Below are 13,568 nucleotides of genomic sequence, written 5' to 3'. Positions count from 1 at the left end.
TTGGTAGGTGAATGTTATCTGAAGCCATTAGTTTGAGATCAGTAGTTTAATATTTTTGACTTTTCTAAGCTTGGCTTCTTAGTCTTTCGTTGGTGTTTGTTTACTTAAACGTATGATTTGGGAATTATAGTTTGCTATTTTTCACTTGTATTAGCTGTATTTATTAGCCTTTCTTAGGTGTGTGTTGACTGAAACATATGATCGGGATGAGTGGTTTGCTATTTTTGTCTTTTCTGAGCTAGATTTCTTAGCCTTTCATTGGTATGTGTTGTCAGAAAATTAAGATTTGGGATGTGTAGTTTGCTATTTGAACCTAACCAAACCTGACTCAACGCAAAAGTTTAGTATAAAGTAACATGATACCCCATTATAATTTAACCTAACCTAACTTAAATATATAGATATGTTTATCTTTCTTTGTTCATATTTGCCTTTATTTAGCTAAACCGCGGTGGGTGGTGGTTAGACAAATGAGGTTGTCGAATTGTCTTTAATAATAGAACGAGTCACTCATTTTGTAATTTAAAAATTTGATTGGTAAATCCATAAGACAAAGGAGCTAAAATTTAATTTAAAATTAGAAAAGAACTTTAAATTTTTCATCTCTTTGAGAAAAACCCAGAACTGAAGTGGTGCCTTTTTATTTTCTTGGAAAAATTAGAAGAGAACTGAATTTTTTATGTCTTTGAGGAATTAAGAACTGAAGTGGAAGCTTCTATCATTTTCATTGGTAAAATTCAGAATTGAGCTAACTTTTTTTTACTTTTTTAAGAAAATTCAGAAAAGAACTTGAACATTTTGCACTTCTTCGAGAAAACTCAGAATTAAAGTGATGCTCCTTATATTCATGTCGAATATTCAATTCAAAGTACTACTTTTTCTATCTTCTATTAAACATTTGGAACAGAACTTTAAATTTTTTATCTCTGCAAAAAATCGGTAGTGAATTTAAGAAAATTAGAAATAAAGTGAAACTTTTTATTTTCACTGGAAAATAATCAGAATCATACTATAAATTTTCCTATCTTCTACAGAAAAATTTAGAACTGGACTTTAATTTTTATATGTCCTAGAGAAATTAATAATGGAAGTGGAAGGTTTGTTCATTTTAATTTTTAAAATTCATAATTGAGTTAACTGTTTTCTGTTATTTAAGAAAATTCAGAAGAGAACTTTAACAATTTGAACTTCTTCAAGAAAACTCAAAATTAAAGTTGAATTCCATATATTCTTGTTGAATATTCAAAATCAATATATAACTTTTTCTATCTTCTATGAAAAATTTGGAACAGAACTTTAAATTTTTCATCTCTTTGAGAAAAATCAGAACTGAATTTAAGAAAAATTATAAATAAAGTGAAACTTTTGATCTTATTGAATGAAATAAAGAACTGAAGTGGAAGATTTTTATTTTCTCTGTAGAAATTAGAATTGAATTGTGTTCTTTGGTAAAATTCAGTAGAGAACTTGAACTTTTCTTCACTTCATTTTAGAGAATTTAAATTGAATTAAAACTTTTAATCGTCCGTGAAAATAATCACAAGTATAAGATAAATTTTTCAATGCCCCGGCAAAAAATTTAGAACTGAACTTTAAATTTCTTTATGTCTTTGTGAAAAAATGAATTGAAGTGGAAGATTTTTGTTTTCTCTGGAGAACTTAGAATTGAAGTGTGTTCTTTGGTAAAGTCCAGAAGAGAACTTGAACTTCCCTTGACTTCGTTGAGAAAATTTAAAATTCAACTAGAACTTTTTATCTTCCGTGAAAATAATCACAAGTATGGTATTAATTTTTATATCTTCCACCGAAAAATTAGAATTGAACTTTAAATTTCGTTATGTCTTTGTGAAATAAAGAACTGAAGTGGAAGATTTTTGTTTTCTCTGGAGAAATTAGAATTGAATTGTGTTCTTTGGTAAGGTTCAGAAGAGAACTTGAACTTTTCTTCACTTCGATGAGAAAATTTTAAATTGAACTAGAACTTTTTAACTTCCAGGAAAATAGTCACCATTATTGTATTACTTTTTCTATCTTCCACCGAAAAATTTAGAATTGAACTTTAAATTTCTTTTTGTCTTTGTGAAATAAAGAAGTGAAGTGGAGGATTTTTGGTTTCTCTTGAGAAATTAGAATTGAGTTGTGTTCTTTGGTAGAATTCCGAAGAGAAATTGAACTTTTTTTCTTCAGTGAAAAGCTTGGAACAATATTTAAATTTTTCATCTCGTTGAGCCAGATCTGAACTAATGTGAAAATTTTTTATATTATTCGGAAAAAATAGAAATGAACAATGACTAATTTCTTTTTCGTTGTGAAAATTCAGAAGAGAACTTGAACTGTCCTTCACTTCTTTGATAAAATTTTAAATTTAAATATAGCTTTTTATATTCCGTTAAAATATTCACAGTTATTTAATTACTATTTCTATCTTCCACCGAAAAATTTATAATTTAAATTTAAATTTATTATTTTCTTAGTTATATATGTATCTGTATAGGAAGATTTTTATTTTCTCTGGTGAAATTAGAATTGAAGTGATTTCTTTGTTAAAATTCAGAAGAGAACTTTAATTTTTCGTCACTTTATTGAGAAAATTTAAAATAGAACTATAACTTTTTATTTTCCGTGTAAATATTCACATGTATGGTATTGCGATTTCTATTTTCCTCCGAAAAATTTGGACTTTTAATTTAAATTTCTTATTGGGCACATTAGAATTGAATTGTGTTCTTTGGTAAAATTCAGATTAGAACTCGAATATCCACGTTCAAAGTATAACTTTTCCTATCTTATATAAAAATTTGGAACATAACTTTAAATTTCCTCATCTCATTGTGAAAAAAATCTGAAAGGAAGTGGAAATTTGTATATTATTTTGGCACAATAGATTTGATCAATAACTTATTTCATTTTCATTGAGAAAATTCAGAATCGAAGTTGAACTTTTCTCCGGGAAAATATTTTGAACATAACTTTAAATTTTTCCATATCTATGAGAAAAGTAAGAATTAAATTTAAGAAAATTAGAATTAGAGTGAAACTTTTTATCTTCGTAGAAAATAATCACAATCATAGAATAACCTTATCTATCTTCTACGGAAAAATTTAGAAGTGTCCAACTCAGAAATGCCTGAAATAGTATTTCATATAACTCAAATCATAATTTTCTGAAAGCACACACCAATGACAGGCTAAGAAATCTAGCTCAGAAAAGCCTGAAATAGCAAACTACTCATCCCAAACTATTGGTTTCAGACAACAAACACCTATGAACATCAACAAACATCCAAGAAAACATCCATCAAAGTGAGAAAATTCCTGTTTTTCCATTCTCACTGACAACGAACAGACATAAAAACATGCATAAATTATGTAAAAAAAAGTTGTAGGTGGCAGCAGGGTGTTCGTTCTGTATCAATAGGGGCCATTCTACTCATTTATATTGTCGACTCCGAAATCTGAATTCAGCCCTTTGTGGGCTTGTGATAGTGATCTTTTTGAAATAAATATCTTATCTTATCTAAAAAAGGCCAGAAAAAAATTTGCACTTTACTGAAAAAAAAATACAAATGAATGTGCATTGTCAGTTTAATATACATATACTGATATTTAGTAATCAAAATGTTAATATTATTTGATTTATTAAAGTTATAAAAGTAAAAACATTTATATTTTTTACGGCTTCAGGTGCTGATAGTGTAGTAAATAAGTTTTTTTTCTTATATGGTGGCAGTAAAGCTTGAGATAAATTACTGAAGATTAAGAAGATGAGTTTAGGAAAAGGGGAAGTACCTTTACGAAAAAGCTATTTTAGAAAAACTTAAATTTGTAATCTCTCTATAAGAAAGGTGATAAGAATGAGTGTAGTAATTATAGGCATTAAGTTGCCATAGGCATTCAGTGTAGTAAGGATATTTATATTTTTTAGACCTAAAGATGTTATAGATAAAGTTTTAAGGGAGGAACAGTGTGGTTTTAGGAAGGAGAGAAGATGCGTTAACCAAATTTTCACTCTTAGAATAATAATTGTGAAGTGTCTGAGTCATCAGACACCTTTAGCCCTTGGAGTTATAAATCTTTAAGAAAAATACCTTTTTTTTCACTAAAGAAGAGCTGTAGCGAAGGGTCTATCCTTGTATGATATACCAGATAAGTACACTAAATTGATTAGTGCTATATACGAGAATAACATTGCTGCGGTTGAGGAAGGAATTGAGGTTGGTAGCTGGCTTTGTATAGAGCAAGGAGTGAAGCAGGGTTCCGTTCTACCCCTAATTATATGGATCATTTTGATGGACTTTGTTTTAGGGATCACAGCAAAGACCATGGGAGAGAAGAGAATCAAATGAGAAAGTAAAACTTTCTTAAACTTAGATTATGCTGATAATTTGAGCATTCTAGATGAAAGTGTAAGCAAAACGAATGAATCTCTGGAGGTTTTGAGAGTTGGGGGTGCAAGAATAGGTTTGAAAATTAAAGTTAAGAAAACTAAGCAGCTAAGTGAGGGAATAAGTGAAGGTGAAGTGGGTAATATTGCGTAACGAGAAGATCGATTATTTGGACAGCTGCACTTGCAGAAGTAATATAATTAGCAAAAACGATGGGTGCAGCGACGATTTTATAAGTAGAATAGCCAAGCATATGTTCTTTCGCAGTTGAAAAAAGTTTAGAAGAATAGAAAGGTAAGCACACGAACCAAGATTAGAATATTGAAAGCTATAGTGATGACGGTGGTCAAATATGGTTCTGAAGCGCTAGCGCCATGAAAGATGGAGGAGGATGTTTTAGATGTTTACCAGAGAAATTGTCTACGGACTGTTTTGAGTACCCGCCTCACTGACCCCTATTCCAAACAGTACACAGTAACCAGTACGAAAAAGGTGGTTCAATCCCACTTTTCAGAACTATAACGAGAGAAAGGTTGAGATGGCTTGGACACGTTCTGTGGACGAAGGCTGACAGATTGCCAAAGAATGTCCTTGTTAGCCCCCCATCTAGGTCCAAGATATGCAGGTTGTCCCCGAATAGGAATGGAGCAGATCATAAGGTAAGATTCAAGGGAAATTGCAACTTTATGGGAGGATGCAAAGAGGCAAACTTTGAATAGACTGGGATGGAGGAAAAGCTTTCGAAGCAGTATCAACCTCGGGTGGCTTGGTGCTGTCAGGGCCGGATTTAAATCTTTGACGCCCCTAGGTCCGAGCATTTTGGCACCCCTAGGCCCAAGCAATTTTTTCTAGGGGGAGGGGGAGACACAGAGATTTACGGGGAAATACCCGAAAATTCGGGGATAGTGGAAGCCCTGAACAGAAGGCAACTGATGAGCGAGGAGCCAGGAAAAGTAATGCAAGAGAGAGGTGAAATTGAGCTCTCATGTGCTATTCTTGGGAGACATTTGACAGTTTACAAGCAGCTACGAAATTCCTGTGTTGTTTTAAAATTACTTTTTTTCTGTGAATAAGCAGCGCAGCAGCAAAGTACACCCAGCACTTTGACGATGATTCACATCAGTCAAGTTTTTGGTAAGAAAAAAAGCGCTCAGTGTTTTTTTTGCGCTCCTCGGCATTGTGCGCCCCTAGACCCGGGCCTATGCGTAAATCCTGGCCTGGGTGTTGTAGTGATGGGTCTGTATATCACTATAGATGGGCAATAACCATCTATAGGGCAATAGCCATTTCAATTTCTAATCGAATGAGCCCTTTTTGAAGTTTCTACGACAACACTTTCTATAAAAACCTTATATACCCCCAGGACAGGGCATAACTTACACCCCTTGCCCTGAGGGCTGTGGGGGGGGGGAGGCTGTCATTCTCAAAGATCTAATTTCCAGAACTTTCAACTCCGTTGAACGCTATCTCGAATGGTGGTCGTGAGAGGGGGGTTAGTTGTCCTCTAATCACTATCGAATATTAAAAAGGCCACTAGCTCTTTGAAATTCCAATCGAATGAGCCCTTTTTCAAGTTTCTACGACAATGCCTTAAATAAAAACCTTACATGCCCCCAGGGCATAACTTAAAACCCTTGCCCTGAGGGCTGTGGGGGAGTGCCCTCCCCATAAACATAATTTCCAGATCTTTCAACTACGTTGAACAAAATGCTATCTCAAAATTTTTATTGGATTTGTTTGGGGAAATGGCGGGCGTGTTAGTTGCCTTCCAGTAACTTTCGACTATTAAAAAGGCCACAAGCCCTTCCAATTTCCAATGGAATGAGCCCTTTTCGAAGTTCCTACGACAACTCCTTCGATACGAGGTGTCCTGGTCTAAAGAAACCAAAAAATAATAATTGTGCCAACATCGTTCTTTACTGAGGCAGCGCTATTGCGCTGCCTAGGATAGCCAAACCTTCTTAAACTTTTTGGTGCCATATCTTTTAGCTTAATTTTGATGATTTTTTACATTGTTTTCTTCTTATTTTTTTTTTAATTTGGCACCCGATACTGCCAAAAATTGCAGAACTTCATACGGAAGTCTTTTCAACATAAATGGATTTACATTTTTTTTTTTTTTTAAAGTTTTAAGATACTTCTTGTGTTTGAATTCCTCTTTTTCCCGTTCCTTAGCACTTTTCAACGAAACTAAAGAGAAAACAAATGAAAATCTCAAATTAGGAAACCTTATTTTCCACAAGCGGGGGGGGGGGATTTTCCGGGGGTAAAAGCCTCGAACCATATAAATACATTATCTTTATAAAACTTGTTAGCAAAATGGACGAACACTAAGATTTTATTTTCCTGACGGAATTTAGTAAAAACGCAGCCATATTTAGTCTTGGTTTTCCAATGAGCTACGAAATCTAAAGAATCATTTAGTAGGCTGCGATTCCAAGAGCTCCTCAAGGATATACTCTAGAACCGCCAATAGCAGACTAATTTCAAAGTCGCTATACGCACCTAAATTTCCAAATTATCTGTATGTCTCAGGAATGGCCTCCGATCGTGGATCGTATGAGACCAATAATCTGTTCAAAGTATAACATGGAGGTAAATACAAAATGATAGCTGCACTATCTCAGGAATGGCTTGGGGTATCAAGTTGTCACTTTCAGGGAGTGTTCAGGGGTATATAAAAGAAACAGGGAGATGACTCTTTTTGTTGGGGGAGGGGCAGCTAAAATTTTAATGCCCCTGATCTACAGAATTCGTACAACAAATCTGTGGGAGTGCACTCTGTGGGACCTATCATCAATTCGTGGTTTAGAATCACAATAATTTATCACATGTATCACATGTGTATCACATGTGATCACAATAATTGTTCACATGTGAATCACATGTGAATCACAATAATTGTATCACAATAATTTATGTTTCGCTAGATGATTAAAACGTTGTGTCAACAATATCCTGGCTATGGAAGTTGGCTTCGAAGTTGAGAATTTTAGGGGGTGTTGTGGGGGGGGTAAGGGAGCCTTGACTATTGACTTGCGGAGAGGGAAAAGGGGCGACTCTTAAAAAGAATCCAGGAGCACCTTGGTTTATTTAATAGAAAAATGAAAAATTTTCTTTTGGGTCTTGGTTCATAGATGATTTTTTTCTTTCCTTTTCTTTCCTTTTTTTTGGTCATTTTATGATTAGAGGTTGGTCATAATTTTGTTGTTTGCTTATTGTTATTTATTTCCATTTTTTTTGTTTGTTTTGTTCGTTTATTAAGAATTTACTTTTTTAAGTGTTTGCTATATATGTGGTCGCCCAATATCAAGTGCTTTTAAGTCTTTCTTTGGGCAGCCACTTGGATCAATGTTATGTATTATATCATTTTGTAATAAACAGAATTGAATTGAAAAATTGAATTGAATTGAGTCACATGAAACTTCGAAACAAAATTTTATGTTCGTATCTTTTTACTGACCACGTGTGTCTTAAGGACGAATTCATCACCGTGTGGTATTACTGTCTCCGACACTTTGCCGACCAATACACAGTTTTTCGATAATTTTAAATCGATTGGCCTTCTCAATATTTTCGCTCGTGGCTTTTCGACCTCTTTGGGCAAAAAAATTTTGTTTTTACCATAAAATCGCTGAAAACGCCACATTGGTATGGCCCAATTTTCTTGTAACTTAAATAGGTAATAAAACCCTTAATGTCCTTTTTATAGGGCCTTCTTCTGATATTCTAGGACCTTCGGTTTTGTACGATCTTCCCCGAGGAAAGAGAAATAATAAAGATAAACATGAATCCTTGATCATCCTTCTCGGAAAAAATTTAAAATTTCAGGTTTTTTTTACAGGGATTAAAACCTCTACAAGAGAGTTTTCTAATATTTTGAATTCTAGGGTGTAACTTTCACTAAAATCACTCGCGCTTTTGAGGGTTTTTCCTCGTTTTTCCTAAGTGAGGCAAATTTCTCAGGCTTGTAGCTTTTGAATTTAATGTACCTTTTGAAAATTTTATACTTAATGAATTCTTTATATTTGGAATCAAGATAAAAGAAAGTTCTTTGGAAAGTTCTCCTCCGTCCGAATGCTCACTGGAAGAGAATTCCATAGCCTACCTTAGGACTTATATATCTGACAAAAAAAACCTGCTCTAGTTCCACTTATTTATTCAGTGACTAGATTATCAGCATTGTGGGTAGTATAACTATGAAGTGATTTATTTTCTCTGTAAAAACCATGACATACCTCAGGGATGATACAATTCCAACACTGATACGAGAATATTCCTGCTTGGTAGTCACGAAATTGCTCGATATTAAGCACTTTAAGTTTATCATGCCTCAGTGTCAATAACTTTCCCAAGTATCCACCAATAAGTCGTACAGCTTTGTTTTGAAGAATTTGTATCCGTTTAAAATTTGAAGAAAAGTTGCTTGACCACAACACACATCCATATGAAATATATGGGTGGACTAAAGCATAATATAGAAGTAATAAAATTTTTGGTGGTAAAAAATTCTTAAAATACCGAATTGCTCCAACTCCTTGTGCGAATTTCGTTGCAACAACATCACTATGTCGTTTCCATGAAAGATTGTAATCCAGGTTGAAACCAAGGTATCGCGTTTCGTGCACTTGTTTCACTGGCTCCTTCGCAAACAGAATTTGTCCATTAATGTCCTGGGGCTCACTTGCTCTTGAATATAAATAAAACTAGTTTTCGCAATATTAACAAAGAGTAAGCTTTAACTAGTAAAAATACGGAAACTTTTTGAACCGTGATTAACCTTCAAAATCAAACTATGTAAACACCTACTAGAAAATGTCAGTGCAGTGTCATCAGCAAACGAGGTGAGACAAGAACCTGGCAGATAAAACCTCATCGTATCAACATATAACAAATACAGTAGAGGACCAAGCACCGAGCCTTGTGGGACCCCACAACCTACAGGAAATGAGGCAGAAGCGACATCATCAATCATAACGTTAATAAACTTACCAGTCAAATAATTTTCAAACCATTTAAACCATGATCCTTTTATGCCTATACATTCCAATCTTCGCAATAAAATACCAAAATTTACTGCATCAAAAGCTTTTTTATAATCAAAGAATACTGTTAGAGGAATTTCGCCCCTTTCTAGCCAATTATTTACGAAAGCAACGAGGTGAATAGCAGCATGACTAGCAGAGTGGCCTCTCCGAAAACTAAACTGCGTCTCACTTATTACATCATGCTTCGTAAGATGACCATAAAGGCGTTGATGGACCACTTTGGATCACAAGGCGTTGAGAACCATGGCAATAAAGATTGGTCTCGAGTTACCCATATCTGACTTCAAACCTACTTTGAAAAGAGGTATTACTTTAGCTTGTTTCAAGGCATCTGGGAAGGTGTCTGTTGTCAGGGATATGCTAATAACGTGAAGCAAGGAAGGAAGTAGATACATCATTATAGCTTTAAATGTCCTTATATTTATACCATCAATACCAGCAGGATTTGATTTAATATTCTTAACAGTTTTTATAACCTCATCACTTGTACGTTTTTCAAACCAAAACTTCAATCCTTCCCCTCGACCATCCAACAAATTCATCTGAAAGAAAATGTTTTGAATCATTTCTAGCATCCTCATGAACTGAAGATCCTATTCTTGAATAGAAATGACCGAAATGATTGGCGACAACAACTTGTCACTTACGGACATGCCATTAATGTCAATAAAAGGAGATTGGCTGTAATTTTTTCTTCCCATGAATTCATTAATAACCTGCCACGTCGCCTTAGTATCACCCTTGTGCTCACTGAACTTTTCACTAAAATACCTCTTTTTAGCATGGCGTCGCAGAAAGTTTACTATGTTTCTTGCCTTTCTGAACTCCTCAAAATCAATCAGATCCTGAGTATTTGAGCTTGTTCATAAAGTAGTTTTCTTTTATTTCTCTCACTTATGATTTGGTCAGTTATCCATAGTTTTCGTGGTTCATCCTTCTTCTGTCTGACAGCTCCTAAGGGACACGTTTTATGATAAATTGGCTGTAAAATATGTGGTAAAGCCTTCTAATTAAGTCAATTTGGAATTTAGTAAAGATATATTAAGACGCAAATACAAAGTTTCGAAATATCACTTTTTATTAAGATAAGGAACATATCCTGCCAAGTTTCCGTATAACGGGAAATTGAGAAATCACCACTTCCTAGCTAGTGCGTCGGTTGGGTCCAGGAAGATGTGGTTGATAAAAATGTATAAAAGATACATTCTATGGGAAGGGGGAGACTGATACTAACTTTATGCCGGACTGACCTCTGGTCCGTTGATTTAGAAATACCTTGGAATATTGTCGGACTATTGTAAGTGTCTAAGTATCTTATTATATATTATTATAGTTTTCAGATACTTGTGGTCTACTTTGGACAATCCGTCTCAGTAGAATATATATGTATTATCAAACCTTGTATCAGTATATGTTAACTGAATAAAAGTATTGTGTTATAGCCGAACTCTCTTCAATCTACATTTAGTCCCTCGACAATACCCAGCTGGTACCCCTCATTAGTCCTGTCATAGCCTAAGGCACGCCACCAAAGATTAATTACCTTAGGGCCATATTTTATCTCCCCTATAAAGGGAGAATAAAGGCATCTACCACAACATTAAATACCAGTAAAATCACCTTACCACAAATAGACATGAATTTATTGTAAACAAGGGAAGAATCATCAGTTATTTCCAACAGTGTCCCAGATAGCTCAGTTCCTCGGCAAATTTATTTAGGTTTTCTTTTTTAAGCGCACGCACTATTATTTTCTTTGACTTAGCATACACTTCTTTAAGACACGTTAACTGAGTCACAACTGAAAGATGGTCTGAACCGGGATGCACAACCACATCTGCGCAACTATGATTCAAATAAGCAGAACCAAAGTATAATCATCTACGGAACAAGTACTGACAAAACCTATCCTCTCCACACAAAAAAGTGACCCTTTGTTACACAATTTACACAGACCCTTAGGTTATTTTTAAGACCCTTAGTTACACAATTCAATACAAATTTCCGGGTAACTCGTCGCCTGAATCACGCTCTAGCATAGTTTATTGGCTGGGAGCAAAGTACTTTGGCTCGGAGCGATTAAGTAGTACAACATTTTGCGTCTAGAGGCGCTGAGGTAAGCGGGGTCACTTTTGGAGAGTTTTGTCAGTACTTGTTCCGTAGATCATTATACTTTGAGCAGAACCAACGAAAATATTATCAATCAGAGTAGCAGAGTGACTTGATATACGGGTTGGAGCACAAGCTAAGGGTTAAAGGTCATTTGAAATCATATAATTAAAAAAATCAAAATTATCAGCAGTAAGATTTAAAAGGCTATAGTTAAAATGCCCCATACATATAAAATCCAAACCTGTAGAAGAAATACATCGAAGCAACCTATAAAAAAAATAATCAATAAACTCATCCAGGCGAGCACTGGGCGGCTTATACACCATACTAACCAAAACCTTCTTTTTTTCAATCTCAATTTCAAGAGAAAAACTTTCTATCTTACCTTCAATCCAAACCCCCAAATCATCTCTAATTACATACTTTAAATTTTTCTTTTAAAACTCCATCTACCACGGCTCATAGATATTGTTCGGTTCCTTCATTCAAAATCATAACCTGGGAAAAAAAAATAAGCCGAGAGAGATTGGCCAGAATTTAAAAATGTTTCACAAATACCTACAACGTTAAATTTAGAAGAAGATTCTTCAATCAACTGGAGCAAATGAAAATATCCAGTAGTCAGATGTGTAAAATATCCAATAGTATAGATGTGTAAAATATTCAATAGTATAGATGTGTATTATCAGCAGTTAGACTGTGTATTGGTCGGTAAAGTGTCGGAGACAGTAATACCGCACGGTGGTGGCAGCCTGCACAATACCGCACGGTGGTGAATTCGTTCAAAGACACATGTGGTCAATAAAAAAGATACGAATTATAGACCTTTGTATCAAAGTTTCATGTGACTAAGTTTATTCATTTGTGGCTTGATAAAATTACGCACATAAGCAGGTGAATCTTTATAGATGCGGAAGGGGAGTGCCCGGAAGCCTAAAAAGTGTGGTTCTACGCCCAAATTTCGTAACGCTCCATGAGCCTTCAGATATAACCTATACATAGGAGGTTTGGGGAAGAGAGGGAAAAAACAATCTCTAGTCCCCCTTGATTTCCAGGAATATTTTTGGACCACGCCCAGATATTGATGCTAGGGAGTGATTAAATATCAAAGAATTTAGTATCCAGAAAGTAATATTTTAATATGATTTGCTATATGTATTAGGATGAAAATTGGGTAAATTTACATTGCAAGGCGAAAATCAGATACAAAAAAAACTGTTCAATTCTCTATTCAATGCTCTTTTCAAAAATCATTATCACTGCCATTGTAACTGCATTGTAATTATCACTGCAATTTTAATATTGATCTTTACTTTCATTTGATTTTTTTTTCTTTTATTTAATAGACAGAAAGGCAAGGAGAGTTTAAGAAATTTTTTTAGTTCGAACTATGTGTTTTGCTTCAATTGTAGTCAAAACTAGGGTTTAACGTCTAGGTAACAAAACGATTTTGACGTCCATAAGAACTATTCACTTACAAAACATTAAATACACCTTAATCTTTAGGACTTAGAAGCTTCTCAACACTAGAATATGTTCCAAGTTCACGGTCTAGGAACAAACTCGACAGGCTCCGGTGTTGATTGAAAGATGCGCATCCATGACAATCATAAAAATAGTCTCAAACAAATAACAGCTAAACCTTCTAACAAAAGGGAATCAAGAAAATTCCTACTCATAAAAATAATTGTCATTCACACAATGCTTGGAACGGATTATTTTCTAAGATAAAAGGATATGAAAATCCCTTCTCGGCTAATATTTATATACTTTATGGCTAGTTTTGAGAATATTTGATGTGCGGTAGGTATATTAGGGTGATATACATCGAATTACAGTGAATGGTTTGTTCAGAAAGATGACATAGTGAGATGTAGGGTTTGACCTTACAGACAAACTGACAGAAAACATACCTTGATACAAGGATGCACTAAATGTGATTTAATTATAATAATGAGCGAAGCGACTTAACGAAACATATTCTCGTTTAATGAAATTTTTTAAAGGTATTTTTAAAGGAAAC

The 13,568-nt window shown here is 34.3% G+C and overlaps 1 protein-coding gene across 2 annotated transcripts in view; it reads right to left on the bottom strand.

Moving 5' to 3' along the window:
- The window catches only part of LOC148956912 (uncharacterized), an 88,726-nt gene that overhangs the window by 52,717 nt on the left and 22,441 nt on the right, over window positions 1–13,568 (bottom strand). The window contains exon 1 of one of the 2 annotated variants that reach the window (XM_089087728.1): window positions 13,024–13,087. The exons of the other annotated variant lie outside the window; for it this stretch is intronic. The gene's annotated coding sequence lies outside the window, so the exon portion shown is untranslated. Of the gene's footprint in view, window positions 1–13,023; window positions 13,088–13,568 lie in introns of those variants that run through there. 2 annotated transcript variants of the gene reach the window in all.

This window comes from Artemia sp. Qi Xiang Cuo, chromosome 1, assembly GCF_049724085.1.
Source record: "Artemia sp. Qi Xiang Cuo chromosome 1, ASM4972408v1, whole genome shotgun sequence".
Classification (NCBI taxonomy): domain Eukaryota; kingdom Metazoa; phylum Arthropoda; class Branchiopoda; order Anostraca; family Artemiidae; genus Artemia; species Artemia sp. Qi Xiang Cuo.
This window is presented reverse-complemented; position numbering and strand designations above follow the sequence as displayed.